This window comes from Triplophysa dalaica, chromosome 3, assembly GCF_015846415.1.
Source record: "Triplophysa dalaica isolate WHDGS20190420 chromosome 3, ASM1584641v1, whole genome shotgun sequence".
NCBI lineage: Eukaryota > Metazoa > Chordata > Actinopteri > Cypriniformes > Nemacheilidae > Triplophysa > Triplophysa dalaica.
This window is the reverse complement of record NC_079544.1, coordinates 20,242,335-20,262,530: the sequence shown is the minus strand read 5'-3', so window position 1 is coordinate 20,262,530 and position 20,196 is coordinate 20,242,335. Positions and strand designations below refer to the sequence as shown.

At 37.1% G+C, this 20,196-nt stretch overlaps 1 long non-coding RNA gene across 1 annotated transcript; it reads left to right on the top strand.

Moving 5' to 3' along the window:
- The first annotated feature begins 4,815 nt into the window (after window positions 1-4,815).
- LOC130418533 (uncharacterized) lies at window positions 4,816-19,054 on the top strand. The gene is made up of 2 exons (XR_008906351.1): window positions 4,816-4,944; window positions 18,178-19,054. It is a non-coding gene; the product is annotated as an uncharacterized LOC130418533 (long non-coding RNA).
- The last annotated feature ends 1,142 nt before the right edge of the window (window positions 19,055-20,196 follow it).

Here is a 20,196-nt window from a genome sequence, read left to right as displayed (position 1 = left end):
AGATTCTAAAAACAGATCGATGTTATATAAACATTATTTCAAAGCAAAAGTCTGGAGTTAAGGGTTGTTAATACGGCCATGATAAACAATTCATGAAACCTGTCTGTCCATCTGTAGTGGTAAAAATAGTGTTAGACTGCAGTGCAATCTAGCCAGAAAAGTGCTCATCATTTTTAGCCACATTTTTTAGTCGACCACTTCTGTCCTTATACACATCCAATATTAAAAGCCACAGCCATCAGTGGCCATCTTAAAAATGTTTTCGGTGTACTTAATATCCGTGCAGGAGCTACGAGCTCAGTACTTCCATTTATTTTTTAAACCGGTCTAAATTATGCAGCAACAACATGGCATTAGCAGGAGTGTGATCAACATTATAACGGCTCTTGGCAGCATCATGAGTCGTTGATTCGAACAAGACTGAAAAGCGTCGGAAATAGAGGGATGATGCTCGGAGAGATGAATGTGATGTTGATGTGTTTCTGCGATAAGAGAATATGCTTGGATGAGCATGTAGGCCAAGCCAACAACATTGCAAAAAAAACTCCTCCAGCAGAACGCCAGCCGCTTGCTTCATTCACGCGCTGCTCGCTTGCATCGTTGCGACAGGCCCGACGCCCCAGAGAATATCATCACGCTCACTGGATAATGCAACTATCGGTCCAAAGCCGCATGGGCTTTACAAAGAGGCCAATGGCACTGGCTATTTGTTCATCTATGGTGAACCGAAATCTGAAATAAACTAAACGTACATAAATTCAGCATTGATAGAAACGTCAAACGCATAATTGGTTGTTTAAATAATTGTTTGAAAAGATTGAACATCAAACTGAGTTTAACATTTTATTCCTGTATGAGCCACAGTAATATTCGAGAGGGAGGCATTGAGAGAGCCGTTGGTTGCAATTTTGAAGCCACACTGCTAGATGCCGCTAAATTTCATACAATGGACCTTTAATCTGGTTCTGTTTAATATAAGTGTAATACAAAATCTAAATAGGTAGTATGATTCAGGTTTAGAGGAAGGACAATTGTTTGTCATGGAAAGGGTACAAACGCAACCGAGTGTCGCACGAAGCAGTCTCTTCCTCCTGATGGGTCAGAATGTCCTTCTTCTGTTTTTGCTCCAAGCAAACAGTCACAGTTGCATAACAGTTTCAGCAGTCCCCCAAAGCCCTGCCACATTACTCACCATCTCATTCTGTTCCTGCAGCCCACCATAGTTTGTTATATGTCTTAACCGAAAATCAGCTGACGGTCAGGGTAATAAACAAGCAGTAAGTGTAGAAACAGCGGTTCATTATTAAGCCATGCCATCAGAAACAGCGAAGTGCGCATTTTATGTTTTCTGTTCCCTTTAATAGAGAGTTAAGAAATCAAGAAGTACATTCACATGATTTTAATTATTGTTGAAAGATTAGGCGATTACAAACAGGAAGAATAGCTTCTGCAATCCAGAAAGTGGACCACACATTTACCCTAAACTTGCCTTAAAGGGGTCATGTGACACTGCTAAACAAATATTATGGTTTGTTTTAGATGTAATGTAATGTGTATATACGATTTAAAAATGCTGTTTTTTCCACATAAAGTGCATGTTTTTATCTCCTCTTTGCCCCCCCCTCTGAAACACACAGATTTTTAACAAATCTCATCGCTCTGAAAAGCGAGGTGTGACATGATTGGCCAGTTAACTAGTGCGTAGTGATTGGTCGAATAATGCAAGCAAATTAACCATTGCGTAGTGATTGGTCGAATACTGCAAGCGTGTGACGGAAATGATACGCCTCTTACCATATTTGAAACATCAGATTCCGAAGCAAATGTTTTGACAGCCACGCCCATCTTACTTAAGTATACATTTGGGCGTTTTTTGTCAAATCATACCACGAACTGACGTAGATGTTGGGGTGTGGTTACACGAGGCGTTTCAGCCAGGTCTGGGTGAGCATTCGCTTTTAGATAGAATGCATCTTTTGTTCAGAACACAAAAGAAGATATTTTCATGGCAATCAAAATATTTGAAGTCAATGTTCCCCATTGACTTCAATTATGGACACAAAACCACATAGACAATTTTCAAAGTATATTTTTTTGTGTTCCACATAGACAAGTTTTGAACAACACAAGGGTGAATAAAGGATGACAGTTTTTTGGGGGGGGTTGAACTATTCTTTTAAAAAAAGCAGCACAATATATTTATATGTGAGAAATAACAGACTAATGTTTTTTTATTTTTTATTTAATATATGGACTTAGGGAAAGAAAACATCATTAGCTCAGTGTGAAAACTTGTTAACATTCATGTCACCTCAGGGTTTCATTCCATCTGAACTGTGGGATGGCAGAACACACACATATTTATGTTTAGAATGATGTTTGAGTTTTTCTATATTTATTGGATAACTCTGTTTCTAGATATGAAAACCAAGAACCATCAGAATTAGAATATTGTTTCTTTGAACTCCTTTGTTTATTCTTTGAGGGATCATTGCGGTGCTTGTTATCAGCAGATGACATGAACTATATGTGTTATTCTCTAAAACAGTGGGGCTCTCAGTAAAGACTTCTCCACTAGTTAAGTCCTAATCACTTTAATTAACAAACATCTGCCCTCACTCAAGGCACGTCAGGAATCAAACAGTCATTCTGAGATCCGACACACTCCTACATCCCTTCAGGCACAAAAATACTGTAGAGTTCAAACATCAACGTGTTCGTGCTTGCTACATGATCTACAATAACGGGTGTATGACTTATTATTTTTCACTATAAGATCATTGAAATTTTCAAAGCACACATGCAAATTTGCATTCTCTGTATGGCATCGATGTGTTTAAATCACATGCTTTGGTGGGTTGCCATGGTAATCGTGTGTAGCAGATCAGATTTCCACTCCTGTTGGCAGTGACAAGAGGTGGAACAACCATTCTGATCACACACGTGCACGCATTTAATTTGGTATCATTGTGTGGACATTCCTAACATTGTGGGTTAATTTGTTCGCCACAATGAATGTTTCACCTGTATACACAAAGTTCATTTCAATGCAGAATTCAAATCAGAATCTCAATTTAATTTGGTTACCAATAGCGGCACAATTCATACAGCAAAAATTCTCTTGTGAGACTTCATACATACAACTTCATGCAAACAGATTTTGATATATTCTGCAAATACTTTATGATGATGTCTGCAAAACGATGTGAAACAAGACAAGCTTCATATTATTTCCTATAGCAATACAAAAACTGGAAATTTCTGCTCGTGGTTCACAAGTTTGTCTCACAACATTCTGACGAACACATATCATGTCGTGATCCCTGTTAACTGTGAAAATGTCCGGCCTAAATTTAGCAATAAATTCCTGCACCAAAAACCGACCCAGTAAAATGTTTTTACCCACGTGTGAACATCTATGTCACCATGGAGACAACCGAATTCAGCCTCTGCTGCACAAACCTGCAACACTTTCATTAAGGATTATCCTTTAGCAGGAGAAAATTTATCAACCCGGCAAATAGCTGCTCAACAAACGAATGTGTGTGTGTGTGTGTGTCTGTGTTTGTGTGTGTCTGTATGCGTGTGGAAAGAGGAGAGAGAGAGGGAAGAGAGAGATTATTATTCTTTCACACTGTCTACGACGTCCTTATAAATCATGGTTTCAAAAGACATGATGATAAACCAGTAAAAATGTATTCTGCATAGCTCTAAATTCACTGAGAGATTTAAAAAATGTATGTTTTGTCACAGTTCTATTTTTTCTTTTCGATTTATGCAGCAAAATTCCTCATTAAAGAATGAATATAATCAATGGTGTATTTCAAATATTGTTTATGTTAAAATAAAGAAATGAATGACATCACACCGCTTTATGCAATTCTATTCCGAATGTTTCTTTTACAAATAATTCACAAAAATATGTGGCAGAGCTGTGCGCTTCTGCAGAACTGTCCACTGGCACAGAGAGAAAATAAAGATGTTCTTTATTCCTCTTTGTTGTAGTACGGATTTCATGGAGCCACTAGTCAACTAAAATTGTCTCCGTTTCAGATCACGGTCAAAAAACATACATGACTGGAACTGCTTAAATATACTTCCTTCTGCTGTCCTGCCAAGACAAATGAGTCTGTTTGAATGTGCTCCAAGAGCAATAAACTGATTCTCGAAGCCAAGCAAATTCATTCAGATTTGTGGTCTGGTGAGTAAACAGGAAGTGTACAAAAAACAAATGACATATACTTTTAAAATAAAGACGCTTTAGGGGGTCTATGCAATGATGCCATTGAAGAGAGGTGCCCCCCTCAAAAAATCAGTCAGAGGTACTTAAAATGACAATTTCTTTTTATCCCCTATGCCCTACAGAGAACCTTTTGGGCTTTGTGTATGTTAAGGGTTCCTTAGGAACCAAATGTATGTCCGTTTTAAGCACATAAATAAACTTGCATAAAATCAGAATGTCGGAAACATCTATAGGCACCTCATTTAGCACATTGGTGTTCAGCACTTCTAAATTAAACATTGCGTCATAAATAAGCAAGTGTGATTTATAAGGTATGTTTTCAAGAGTCTCAAGCTTAAATCTCCAAACTGTCTGTTTTTTCCACGGACCCCACCCCAAACTCATGTTTCGTCCTCACCACATTCTGCCACACAAACGCTCACTCTGAAGGCGGACTCGGCGTCAAATAGCTTTACATTTAGCCAATCCTAAACAACAGCATTGTGTCAACGTACATCCCATCGGCCAATCGTATGCTTTCCAGCAGGCCATATGACACAATGTAACCTCCCCATGTGTGTAGACACCGAAACCGTGAGTGGAAGTACAGCGACTCGGCGGCACCGGCGCGACTCTGACCGGAGGATCCGTGAAGGTTTGTGCGAATGCCCCTCGCGTGGACTGTCGGTATTCACATCGGTCCACGAGTTAAAATGACGAAAGTAAGTAACCTTCACTTGGCTTTACGATGCAACGGTTGCAGTCTGTCAAATCAGGCTTTAGTCTATGTGCGCATGAAATGGGAACTGTGTCGCTAACTTGGATGTAGGATGCGTGATATTAAAGTGCTTCCTTTGCAGGTTCACTGATCCATTTCAGTCAGAATGTTCACAGTAGCTTATATTTAAACTCAATGTGATAATTAACTTGGGCCACTTTCCAGAATTCTTCTTTTAGACGTATAGGAGTAGGATTTTATTAAGTAAACATTTAGGTATTTATTGTATTATTCACATTATTCTTTTCTACAGTAATCTGTTCTTCGCGTGTCTATAATAGCATTTTTTTATATTCTTTAAGTAAAAAGACCATACAGTATGTAGTAAAGCAGCGTCTATTTGTCTTCTTCTGAAACAAGATATGCTGTGGATGTGAGAACAGTCTTTAAAAGCCACTTATTCCCATTCCAGGCAGTGGTGTGATGTTACAGTATGTTACATCCAAACCCTTATGGGAGGTTTTCTTTGATTTCTATAGCTGTTTTTATTGTTTTCTTTGTTTTGTCATTGTTTTAAACAATGTTTTTTTATTAACTGCAACATGAATTAAATGTGGCAGATATACAGTACTTGGCGGTGCAATAAAACTCATAGATTATTCATGTTATCCTCGATGGACAAACAATAAAAAATTGGTTTTGGTTTTAAAGACTGAAAAACGTTCTTAGAATAAAATTTTAATGCAGATTTTGCATTTGAGATTTCATATTGTGTGGCTGAGAGGGTTGAAAGTTAAAAGCCAAGCAAGGACTTTAGGTTCGAATCTCAGAGAACACACAAAGCGCTTGAATGAACCTGTTTACTGTACTGGTTCAGATGAATAGTGTTGAACACAGAAATAAGTCTGGCATTGACAGGATCCAGATGTGTCTAATTACCAAATCTGTTTGTTGCCATTCCGGTCTGCAGTGAGATAAAGTAAGGTCACAGAAAGCTGTAATACACTGGGAGAGTCGGCTGTTAAATATTTTACAAGCTGCATGATCAGATCTGCACCGGAAAATCCCCCCCCCCACACACCTCCACTTTCTTTGTCTGTAATCTCTTCAAGCCCCCCTCATACACACACCCTCCCAATATACTCCACGGGTATACTTCTGCCTCCAGAGACACCTGAACACCAGACATGATGATTAAGCCCAAAGAGACAGCAAAAACCAGACAGGGTTTTTATCAGTTCATGCAACAGGCATATTCAAATTTAATAATATGTTCAAAATACATGCAGATTAGGATGTACAGGCATCTAGAAGTCGATTTAGAGATCTACGACATTTAAAGGGGAAGAAAGCTATTGCATTAAAAAGAGAAAGTAGCACAATTTGCACTAAAGTAAGTTTGTAATTTGGATAACGATACTAAAATGAAGAATTTGGAGTCTTTGATTTTTTTAAATAGATTTAAAAGGAATTTGAATTGTGTAAAATGTCTATAGTTAAATGGGATCAAATACAAGTGTGGTTAGTCAGAGTGGGAACCTGTTTAATCGTAAGGGGAACAGTACACTAAATTTGTTTCCAACTTCCAATATGGAGTTTCCGGTTTCTGAACAGAATGTACTAATGCAAGCCCATGTTTTCAGCTCTTCATTTTATTTCTCATTATCTCTATGTGATTGATAAATGAATGTGCCTGATCTAGTGTTCGCATCGATTCCATTTGCTGCCATTATATAAATTCATTGAAATTGACAGTTGCTCTCTTCGCCTTATCTGAATCTAGCAAAGATAGATGATGTAGATAGATGTAGTACTTTTGTACAAAAAAAAGGTAACCACAGTGTAGGGAATGTGGGGTTTATTCTAAAATTTTTTTGAATAAAATTTATTCTATAAAAAACTCACATTAAGTGAAGCATACAGTAACTACAATTTTATCTGTTATTAATATTTGGAGATCTTTTTTTGTTCTTTTTCAGGCATATTTTGCAGGCATTCTCAAGGATGTCTTTATAAACATAAACTTTTTTTATTTATTTCTTCAAGATTTTTTAAATGTCTTTTGAAGCTGATCTTTTTTTTCAATCCAAGCACACCTATGCAACAAACTATAAAAAAATCTACATTTTAAGTAAAGAGCAAAAATATTTTTGGGTATCACTTATGCTCATTACAGCATAGAAGAGATGGTTTGGAGGTCCACAAAGTCTCGGAAAAGCCAGATATGATAAAAGTAGATCTTAAAGGGATATTCCATCCAAAAATGTATGTACTCATCCTCAAGCTGTTTCAAACCTGAATACATTTCTTTGTTCTGATGAACACAAAGAAAGATGTTTGAAAAAAATGTTAGCAACTGACATTTCTGGGACATCATTGACTACCAAAGTAGGAACAACTATGGTACCATTTTTTTTTCTTCTTTTGAACACACAATGAGATATTTTGAAGAATTTAGTAAAGCAAGCAGTTCTAGGGCACCTTTCACTACCATTTCAATTTTTCTACACATCAGACACATGACTATAATAACTCAAGTCAAGTAACTCATGACTTGGGTGGAGTGGAGTGTCCCTTTAAAGCCTGGCATTTGGAGAATTTGCATATTTTATCATCGAGCTATATGAAAATATTATATTTCTCGCAATATATATATATATATATTTTCCTGTTACAACTAATAAAATATTATAAGATCAAATGTGAGGCTATTTATTTTCAAAGTTTCTTCAGAAATTTAAGAACCCTTGAATGAAGTAAGCCCACTGGTTGCTTTTCAGTCTAAAAAAATGAGGCTTTGTTCTGAGGTGTATGGTATTTAGCTGCATAAATGTGGCCATTCATTGCGAACAGTGCAAACCAGTCATCATTCAACAATATCTTTCATACGCAGAAGTCAGGACAGCTCTAAAATCAAGTGAATGCACAGGGTGTCGTAAGCGATAACACGCCCTGTCTAAGTCTCAACAAAACCAACTACAATATTGAAATAAATTTACAGCAATACACACTGTGTGTTTGTGGAAATTATACCCTATAAAATCGTCCCCCCTTCAGAGTGATGTTTGTTCCTTTCATCTGAAGCATTGATACGATCATAAACATCTTCAGAGGGAATATGACACCAGATGGCATTAAGTTTTGGGTTTAAACACTTTATCTGAGGGTCTGCGAGCATGTGTGCTCACATATGTAGACTCCATGTCGAGCCGTCGCTATTTCAGGGGCCGGGCATGTGGCAGCTACACTGTAATCTTTTCTGGGGATAGTATGTCACCACGTTTTATTGAAGTCCCTTCGTGCTGTGTATGTCATTACTGCAGAGAGATCAGCATAGTGAGGTTAATGAGCCAATCTGCATAAACTTTGTCCCCATCTGGAGCGTTGTTGGGTTGTGTGGGGGCAACACTTTCTCCAGCGTTCCTGCATCTACATCACCAGCAACCATTGATGTGGCAAATGATTTATGCTAACAACCTCTTCATTTGCAAACTTACAGCGCAAGTGTACGCTCCCTGGAGCATGACTGCGGTTGGTTGGTAAAATCTTACCAAAACAGCGTGATTTCAGCTGCACTGACACATTTATACATTTAATGGGGGCATAATATATCATGGTGAATGTCTTCTACCCAGGGCTCAGTCGTAGTTTGATTTGTAGTTTTTTTTTTTTTTAAGTGAAAAAAAATGTACATCTGCAGGGTTTTCCAAAGATCCCTTTTTAAGTGGCCGGAAATAGCAATGGAGAACCAGTCAGTTGATGAAATGCAATGGGCCTTTATTCCAAATACTATAGCCTAGATTTCAAAGGACTCTAATTTTAAAATTCTATCGCAGAATTTTGGGGAAAAACGTTTATTCAACTTGAACAATTTTATAACAACTTTGTTGAAATAAAAAAATCAAATTTAACACAAATTAAGAAAGGAAACCCTTAGAACTTCTTTAAGTAGTAAAAGCATACAATTAAATTATAATTAAAATCTACATTTTATATTGTGGTGCAGGCGACATGTTTGTAGACAACACAATCTCACAGCAAAACTTAACTATTTTACTATTTGACAAATTTTGGCAAGTGTGTATGAATATGTACCATCTCATTCGTACATTTCAGTACGTTTTGTTTTGCGTCAGTGACGTTAGGGGTCGGGCTTCAGTATTGTTTTTTTCTAGTAATCGTACGTTTTTGTGCGATAAACAAAGCACGGATTCATACGAATAAGCCGCCTCGTAAAATAGTTACGAACTCCTGTGAGATCAGACTGTTGTAGCTCAACCAGCAGGATTAAAGAAATCACAGGTATCTTTAAAATATTGGCATAGATAGCACGATTTTTGATATCACAATATATTGTGCCGTGATAATATTGTTACAAACCTAATTTGTTGCATTTTTGAAGAAACACCATTATTATATTTTCAAATGCACATTATAAACTACAGTTTAACGATGGTTAATTGAACATATTACTTTTAGTTTCTTTTTGGCCAAAGCAGTTTGATGTTAGCTAAGTATTTACATGTTTTAAAGAGATGTCAATTGACAATTACAGTTTTGTTCTCATACTTTGCAACTGGTGGTTACATTTATATTTACATTTAGGCATTTGGCAGACGCTGTTATCCAAAGCGACTTACATTGCTTTTATCCTATACATTTTACATAGGTATTTGCAATCCCCTGGGATCGAACCCACAACCTTGCGTTGTTAACGCAATGCTCTTACCACTGAGCTACAGGAAAGTTCTGTGATACACATCTTGGCTTATGCAATTTAGGTAGTAATTGTAAATGTGCATTTACAAATGAGCTCTAACGATCTTTAGCAATCAATCTTCAAGATGTTTATCTGACTGGTAAAAATAGTCACAGCTATGTGAAATTTCGTTTTTTAATAGTGCTTTGTCGTAGTTTGTTTCAGAAGTTTTTTTTTACCGTGAAGAGCTGTCAAAAACGTTTTTTCAACGTAGACTCAACATTGTAACATTGATACATTCTCTGTTAGAAACCTGTCACGAACAGTAAAATTGATTTCTGTACTGTTTTACTCTTTAGTGACTCTTTAGTCATAACAGCATTTTCAATGGAAACCAATAAAAAAGCCATTGTTACGAGACTCTGTTGAAAACATGTTCTAAATCTGCTGATTGTAGAATGTGCCATGTGTTTATGGCTAAGGATAAAACCACAGACATCTTACACAGCAGTTTCTAAACAGAACATCTCTTTTTGTGTCAAAACTTGGGTGTCAAGGAAAAAACACCTAAAATCCAATAGGTTATGTAAAAAGCAACAACCAAATGCCCAAAACGAAACTGCAAGATTGCTTTATATGTGTTTGTTTGTATTAAACTTGTGTATTGTGGGCTGTAATCTGCTCTGGCCTGTTTTAACAGACTCAGTCACTTTAAATCTTTTGAAGTGCACAAACACGCACATAAAGAACGTTGCGTTCTACTGGAGTGTCTATTGGATAAACAGAAGCCAACTTTTTTCTCTCTCTTCCAAAAGACAACCACCCAGATAGTCTAAAGCATTTGAACATTACGGTTTTTCTCTTCTCATTACCCATAATGCTCTAAACCCCACTGGGCACAGTGTGGGACCCCACTGCTGTAGGATGCACAAGCAATGAGCCGTTTATTTCTCCGTATTTCTTTTTCCTCCGCTTTCTCCCCTTTTCCTTTTTCACTTGCTACCCCTCTCTGTGTGAAAAATGAGCGGAAACTGTTTGAAAGTTTCATTCATTCGATTATGTCAAGGAGGTAAAAAATAAAATGTTTTGTTCATTTAATCTGCTCAGAGATGAAATGACAAAATCACGTATTTAGTTATTCCGTTTTTATGGCAATGTTGTGGCGTATTGGTTTTCTTTTATATTATTTATTTTTTGTGAAGAGAGAAATATCCAATTATGGTCTTCCCATATAAACCCACCCAATCAAATCTTTTCTGAGTTAGAATTGAGTTACACCCGATCTGCATGATTCTGAATCCTAGACAAGTCTGGGTTGGGTTTCGGTTCAGAGGTTTTGGCATATGGTGAATTGTCTTTTTATTTTATATTTTCTTTCCTCATTAAAGCACATTCTTTTTTTAGAGTTCTCAATTTGTCTTCTGTGGAAGCCACCAATTTGTCTTTCAGTTTCAGCAGAAGCTAAACATATGTGGCTCCTAGTACAAAAAAATCCACATAATAACTCAACTTTTGGGGCTGTTATAGAGGATCGAGCCGGAAAGTTTGCTGACTTTTCTCAGTACTTTTGACAGGACCCAAAAAATGTAGTGGAAACTGTTTTAAGTTGTATTTTTATTCTGGAAATATGATTACTTTTTGAAATACAGTTGTCTCCGTCTTGAAAGCACACTAGTTTGTATTTTGCATGTTGCACAATTTTTTTTAGTTTTTATAAAAAATAATCTTCAATCTATAGGCCTTTACTCAATTTCCAGAAATAAGAGTATAGATTTTTTTATTGTTCTGGGAAATAAAATTGTGTTTATTAAGTCTTTTAAGACATGCTTTACTTTCAGGGTTACATCTGCATTCAGGTTTGTTTAAATGTCACATGAAGGAAAGAAAACTGATTGATCACATGTCAGATCATGGCCTATGGTTCTTTAAGGAAGTTAAATGGATTATTCACCCAAAAAATATTAAATTCTGTCATCATTTACTCACCCTCCGTTTGTTCCAAACCGGTTAAAATCTTTCTATTCTGCTGTACACTCAAGAAGATATTTGGAAGAATGTCAGTAACCAAACACATCTAATCCCCCAAAGACTCCCATAGTATTTATTTTCCCTACTATGGCAGTAAATGAGGGTAAAAATTCTGTTATCATTTATTTACTCATTTCTTTCTATACCTGTAAATTAATCTTTTTTTTTCTGTGCAACACAAAAGAAGATATTTAATAAATATCTCATGGGTTTTAGTTTCATACCGGTGGCGAATTGAGTCCATTGTTTGGTAACCAGCGTTTTTCAAAATGTCTTCTTTTGAAATGACATGAGAGCGAGTCAATGACGAATTTTCATTTTTGTAGGAATTATGCCTTGAACTGTTGTATCACAGCCGGAAAAGTCCACTGTTGGACCTGTGCATTTCTTTAGCCTATATGTGATGAACAGGAAATGGCACGCATTCCTTTTGTCTGATTCAAAAATAAACTCCAGTATGCACTTCCTGCAGAGGCCTTGGAAAAGAGTGCGATTTAGAGGGCGAAGAACAGAAGCAGAGGAACAGAGAATAAGAGCGTACAGGCGCCATTACACTCGAGGGTCCCGACTGTGAAATAATGGATCTTTGTGTGGCACAGTGTTGGTTTGTAAATCACATGTCAGGTTCCTTCTTATGTTGCCACATTACATCCCTGCAGACGTGCACTTCCTATCAGCGAGACATGTGAGGGCTTGTGATCATATATGAGTTTATTTATTTCTATTCATTCCTATTGGAGGAATGCTTTAAAAAAGGGCTGACCGGTCAAATGTCAGGTTAAAAATAGTGAAACTATGACACAGCGCAAGGGCTCAATGTCCAATTGGACTCTTAAATTATGTTATTTATTTACTCTCTTGTCGTTGAAAACCTGTATATGACTCTTTCTTCTGTGGAAGACAAAAGAATTTTGCGAAACGTTTGTGTTCGTACAATGGAAGTCAATGGAGGTCAATGATGGTTGGATACCAATGTTCTTAAAATACCTTCTTTTAGTTTTCTGCAGATCAAAATCATACAGGTTTGAAATGACATGAAGGTGAGTCTATCATTTAGAAATAACATTTTGCGGCGAATTTTCCCTGTTGGTGGTTTAGTAAAAGCGTATGGCAAAACGCTCTCTGTTACTGTGAACATAGTAAGGTTGTAATTGTGCTTTATGAGCTCATTTCAGGCCAGGCTGAGATTTGGCCATTCTGTGTCCGTCATATGCTTTCAGCAGGACTCTGTAATCCAGTTCCTCATCTGTTGTAGATGTGCCTCTGGTGCCCGACGGTCTGTCCCCATCCTTTTGTTCCATCCGGCCATAGCTGTGCGCTTTCTCTTTTATGACCATATTGTGTGGCTAGAAAAGCTGTGTGATTTTCCTTTGACTGTGTTTCAGCTGCTCGGGGGCCCAAGATGTTCAAGTGCATTGCGTGATCATGCAATTGTGTGATGGAGTGTGTCTTCAGAGGCTGCGCAGGACTTTTGTGGGTTTATTCGCTTTCTTTATCCCACCCACACTCTTCAGAAGCTGCAGGGGTTTCGCTGAGTTGGCAAAAATGAGTCGCGTTGCAGGAACGGAAATAAACTGTCGGCCTCCCCATCTCGCCCAGCCCACTCCGAGCTTGTCCTCATCGGACCTCTAGGTTAGAGCTGAGAGGACTAAATATACAGTGTAAACACTAAATTGATGGACTTCTCAAAAGTTGACACACTGTAGATATTTCATGCAAATCGTTATTTGGTTTCGGCACCCGGCGCTTCATATGTGGGATTTATTGCAGTTTGCGGGTTCCAAGACAAACGCACGACAGCATAAGTCTCTGTTGTATATAAAAATTCCATACATCCTCATGCAAATAACTTATTTTTTTTATATGACTAATGATTTTCCATGTGTAGGTGACGTCTGCGGGACAGACTTTAATAAGGCGTGAATCAAAAAGAAAGAGGGTGGAAAATATGATTTATTTTTCTCCCCCAAAAAAAGCTTTCAACACATTTTGAACCATCACATCTGCAGGTCTTTGGTTTCTCTGTCTGACATCAGGTTTATTTTCTTTAATGCACTTATACACATACGTGCATGTTAGACCTCAGATTTATGTTGTATTAATGTAGTCGCTGCTATGCGAGGGAGGCATGGGGTGAAAGCTTTATGTCTGCCTGCTATGATCCATGGCATAAACCGTCTCACTGTATTCTGGAAACCTGCCATCCCTTCAGTTTCTGGAAAAGGGGACATTTAGGTGGAATTCTGATGTATTTGACACGGTTGATTTAGGATCGACCGATTGGTTGGCTGGTGATCATGTGATTGTGAGGCGTTTTTTTCTGTTCGTCTACATAGGAAGTGGATGTTTTTTTTTATCGGTTAGCATTGCTTTTCATCTCATAGCAGTTGATCTGTGAATGACCCCTTGTGTCTCGCTCTATTGCTTCATGAGGGTTCTGAATGATTTCTGGGTGATTAACAGGAAAGTGATTATTGGCTTGAATGGGCAGTGGGTTGTCCAGCCGCTGATTTTTACAAAAGGAAACACGATGAATAGGCTTGTCTGACAAACATCCTTTGTCTGGTGTTTAAAAAACAGCTGTGTGTGTGAGAGAGAGAGAATCTGTGCCGGATACTTTATTGGACAAAATGGCTGCTAAATTTAGAAGTATCACATTTGTGCCTGAACCACATTTGTGAGGGCATCCAACTGTACTGAACATTAAAATGGCGTTATTAACATACTTTATCATTTTTGAATGAAAAGGTTTCTGACCCACAATTTTCTACCTTATCATTTTTTCTTCTTAAAGGAGTAGTTCACCTTCAAAATGAGAATTCTGTGATCGTTGACACGCCCTCTTGTCATTTATAAAATGTATGACTCTCTGTCTGCTGAAGAACACAAAAGAAGATATTTAGAAAAATGTTGGTAACATGACAGCACAGGCCCCCATTCACTTCTATTGTAACCAATGCAAGTGAATGGGACGCTGTTTACAACTTTCTTCAAAATATCTTCATTTGTGTTCTGCGAAAGAAAGTCCTACAGGTTTGAAATGACAAGAGGATGAGTAAATGATGACAGAATTTTCATTTTGAAGGTGAACTACTCCTTTGAAAGGGCAAATTCTATAAGGCTCAACAGCATGTGTGTGTTTGTGTTTAGAGGAGAATGAAATGAGTTAATGTCTATAGAATGTGACCTTTAGCATTTGGAGGAGAGAACTCAGAACAAATTCCATGAAAGCTTGACATCGTTCTCAATACCAGCACTTTAGCTTTTGTAGACACACGCTAATGCAAACACTCATTCTCTCTTTTTGGAGGTTATTGGAACAATGCAACCAGCCACTCGGTACTGCATTCCTAAATGTTTTGGGGGTCAAAGGTTAAACTGGGGTGCACCTTTTTGTTCAACAAATAAAGCGAGGTCCAGAGGCACTGAAGTGTCGTAGCGTGAGCACTAGAACTGTTTTGCCTAAGGCCAGATTCTCAGTAGGCCTATATTACTTATTTTACTGTTTAACTGATGCATCCACAGTTTAGATGTTCTTGTGAGAGATAAGCCCTTAATACTACTTGTAACAGTATGAATTGAAGTATATTGAAGTATATTTTTTATGAATTAATTTTTATGACATTTTTATTTAAATTTGAGTTAATTATTATAGCTCGAAATGTTGACCCCATTCTTTAAGTGTTTTTAGAATCTGTACATACCCGGATATATACACCAGATTATATACACTGCACGTCCAAAGATAGTCACCACCTTGATTTACCTGAGCAGATAGGTAAGAGCCTCCCACTGGAGTGGAGGTCTAGATTCAGCAACATTATGTGCCCAAAGAATGAGGTCAGCTGACACCCTGAATATACTGTATGACCAGGTTATTCCATCAATGGGTTCTTTCTCCCCTGATGCCACGTGCATATTCCAAGATGATATTGATTCATCAGGCTCAAATTGTGTAAAAGTTGTCCAGCTAGGGAGCATAAGACATCATTTTCACACATGGATTAGCCTTTACAGAGTCCATACCTTAGCTCCATTGAGAATCTTTGGGATGTGCTGGAGAAGTCTTTGCGCAGCGGTCTGACTCTCCCATCATCAATACAAGAAAAATGTGTAATTCTGGACATTGCAGAAGCTTATCGAAATGATGCCACCGCGAATGCGTGCCGTAATCAAAGCTCAAGGCGATCCAACAAAATATTAGAGTGTGTGACTTTTTTTGGATGGGCAGTGTATGTTACGCTCGATCCTACTCTTCGTTCTTCAAAATCATAGCCCCCCCACCAGGTTTAGCTCAAAGGTTTTGTGGAACCTGCAACGGTATGATATCACATCACCGTGGCAACTGGTGGTAGTTTCTCATTTCTTCAAACAGTCTGGCATTTTGTCACTGTCCAGCGGTGCCTTCTTAACAAAATGGCCTTGCAACATAAAGAGACTGTCTACTCCACAGCAATCCTTCTTAAAAGGATTTGAAGTCAAGAATTCATAGAGATAAGAAAAGCAAATACACAATTTTATCTTTCAAATTTCAATCAAAAATTAAAGGTTACTTTAGAAGCGTATCCTTACATATGTCAAATGATGTCAAACAGACATTTCCTGTAAAATCGTACCCAACAGCTTAAGTAGACTATTTTGAATACTGATCTTTTATGTACTCGAAAACAGATTTTGTTTCTTTTAAACCAAAAATTTATGGATTGCCGCTTGAAAAGCTCTTGGGAACACTTGATTCTATTGATCATTGTGTAGTTAAATATCTTTGTAAAGACGCATGAACATCATTGGAAACCGCAGGTGACCAAAGATGTCGCAATCATTGTGCTGACCCGTGATGGGTAAACATGCTCCTGATTGGTTCACGTTTTTGGCCATGTCATTGTGTAATCAGCAATGCTATATGAGCTGTGGGGACTTGACTTGATGTAGGGTATTTTAGGATCTGAAACGGGGGGCTCCCACCCAACCCCCCACTTCCCTCTAAAATTCTGCGGCACACCACAAGTACATGCACTGAAGAAGGGCCACCTTCATAGTCCACTTTAGGATCAGACCACTGCATCTGAAAGCTGTTATGTATTATATATTAGATATACTGTATGTGCATACAGGGTGGCGAATATAGACTCCTGCTCAGACCACCACATATTTAAACTAAAAGGATGAATTTTACTGAATTTGACATTTTTCTGGGAGGTAAGACTACAAAATGTTTTTTTTAAGATTTTGCACTATTTCTTGTTCAATAATCAAATGAAAACAATTTTTTTATTTAACCATTTTACTGTAACTATTGACGTTGTTAGCCAAGCAGGAGCATCACAAGATCCTCGTTCTCAATTGCAAGTATAGTTTTACATTAGTGTCTGTGAAATTGACAGATCATTATTTAAAAGAGAATACAAGCATAAGCATTTAGTAAGTATTAAATAACACCTGTTTTATTTTTAATCATTTGAATTGTAAACTGGATATTTTTGGAGGGGACCAATAGAAAATGGGATTGGCATGTTTCTTGAGTGCATGCTGTCAGTAAAAACTTGCTGGTACCAAAAACAAAAATTCTATATTTTGTGTGTATATATATATATATATTATATATACGATATACGATTTAAAATCTTTATATATAACGATTTAAAATCTTATAGGCTACTTGTCATATAATATGTATTGAACATTTTTGTATAAAATAGTAACACTTTTCCTGGTAGTTTTAGATTTTTAAAGGCTGCTGTAAATCGCCCAAAACGTTTGGCATAGTCATTCTAAATTTGCTCCTTTACATCTTTTTATTTTATATTCTATAGTAAATTATTTTATTATAAAAATTCATACTGTTCTGTAATGCTGCATTCTGCATTCACAAGGGACCCCTGCACACACATCCCCTCTACCCACAATCCCCCTGGATTAACACATCCCTCCCTATACTGCTGTTGCCATAGGAAACCCTTCACCCCCTGTGGTCTTCAGAAGATATCATTTGTCATGTGTGAACTCTCGTTGATGGTTGTGTTTGAATGGTATGGACATTTGGGTGTAGGTTTTGTTACATTAATGGCAGTTTTTAATGGCAATGTGACGGGACATACTAGATTGTGTCTTTTGTCAGAGGCGTGTGGGAAACCATTTATACACACTTGTTTTAAACTTTGAAAACAAAGCATTTGATATTACAACTGAAATTATTAAAAGCAGCATATATCCAATGTCATTTATTTTTTTGTATATGAAATGACTTGCAGTGTATTCAAACAACATATTGTTTTTAGATACAATTTTCAATCTGCAGAAAATGCAAAGAAAATGCAGTTTTGAATTTAACATCTTTTGAGTACATTTATTAAACAAATGTTCGAAAAATCATCAACCTGTATTTTTGTGTCCTAAATATCAGTGAAAGGTTTAAAACTTATTTTCTTAATGCCCCTGTCAATTTTCATGATGTAAATTCTTATTGTTTTGTCATCAGGTTCCTCATTCAGTTCTCATTTTATCTTTCAGCAGTCATTCATCCCAGTGTGGAGATCAAGAACTTGAATGATGCAGAACCTCATGTGTTCTCTTTTTGCTGGTCTTGTTGAACATTCAACGCTGTCGGTGAGTTTCTGACATTAAAAACCCATCGACCGTTGATTGTGCCCTGAGGCCACGCCCACATCTGCCAGACAGACCTGTTGTGGTCACGCCCACCTCTGTCTTTCCATCTACAGTTAAATCCGTCCCTTTAAAGGTCATGATCAACATTCATTGCTGTCGGTGGGTTTAGTTTCATAACAGCTCTCTGAACAATGAATGTAACTACGGCCCAGAACATCACGCTCCGCAGAGATCCACTTCTTCCTTTCATGCTCTTCTCATCCTCGCGGATCTGGAGTTCTTCAAGGTAGACGCAAATAGAAGCAGCCGCGCTGACTGCTTCCTCCGGCATCTAATTGGTAGTTGTGCGTATGAGCGTGTGTATGTGTCGAGCGGATAGAAGGAAACGGAGGATGAATGTGTAATCATTGAGATGTTCTTCTCATTTGGCTGTTTTGTTTGTTAAATTATATACTGTGTTCATTGCAGCTTAAAATGGCACTTGAATACAGGGTCCTTTCTCTCTCAGCTGTGTGTATATGGTGTCCTGGCACTATTTTGTAGCCTTTTCGTGGTTGCGTGTGTAATATTCTGTGTGAACATGTGTCTGTGCAGTCTGCAGCTCAGACATCAGAAGAAGCTTCAGTCTTCAAGTCTCCAGAGACTGAAACACAACAACACAATCTTTGTCTGATGCTGAACTATTTCTGTCTCTCTTTGACTACCTTTCATTCTTCCATGTTGTCATCTGAATCGAATCTTCGAATAATAAAAACTTAGATGCACTTCCACTGTGTCCTGATTTTGAGTCATCTGTTGTCTTGTTTTCAACATTTTCAAAGAGAGTTCTACACAACCTGTGACAACAAAAAGTTTTTTTAGAACGAAATTTCTATCAACCAAGCTGATGTTCAGATGTGGACAGTTTTGCTCAAGTACATTTTTCAAGTATCTGTACTGTCAGAGTGGTTTTACTTGAAATAAATTTTACTTCGCTACATTTTAAAGCATAATATCAAGCTTTTCACTCCAGTATGTGATTTAAATGCATGCGTGTTTTTACCATTTAATACTTAAATGCATTAGCTAACAGTGAACAATTTCGTTTTTCAGCATTTATTAATCCTTGTTAATGTTGGTTCATGTCAATGCAGTTATTCATGTTAGTTCATGGTGCACTTACTAATGTTAACAGTGACCACGTTTGATTTTAATCATGCATTAGTAAAGGCTGAAATTAACATGACTTAATATTGTATAAATGATGTATAAGTATTGTTCATTGTTCTTGTTAGCTAATGGATTAACTAATTGATAACAAATAGCACCTTATTGTAAAGTGTTAACATTTTTTTACCTTTTTTACTTAAAAACTGTACTTGAGTAAAAGTGATAAAGTAATAGATGTTTAGCATTAAAGGTAAAAACACAAAAAAATAGGCAATTCTACTGGTGGCAATTCTCACTATTAACTAGTTGTTATTAACATGCTTATCATTGGCACATTGGCTCTTTATTAGTACTTATAAAGCACATACTCTGCATGACCATACTCCTATCCAAAACCTAAACCTATTAACTATTAATAAGCAACATGTGAAGAGTTTATTGGGGGAAAAGTCGTAGTTGATGGCTTTTAATAGCGAATTGCCCTTATACTGAAGTGTGACCAAAAAATATTTATGAAATCTAGTTGAGTAAAAAGTATGGTATTCTTTGTATTATGTAAATACCATAGTGATTCTTGTCTATAGCATTTATTAAACTTAAAATTATACTTTATAACATTTAACTAAATCAATTTTATCAATAATAAGTTAATTATTCAACCAATATTAAAGAATAGCTTTGCTGAGATACAGTAGCAGCTGTCATGAGCCATGTCAATAAACTCGCTAGTGAGGAGTTTATTGTGTTGTCGTCCGTTTCTTGCACAGATCTGTG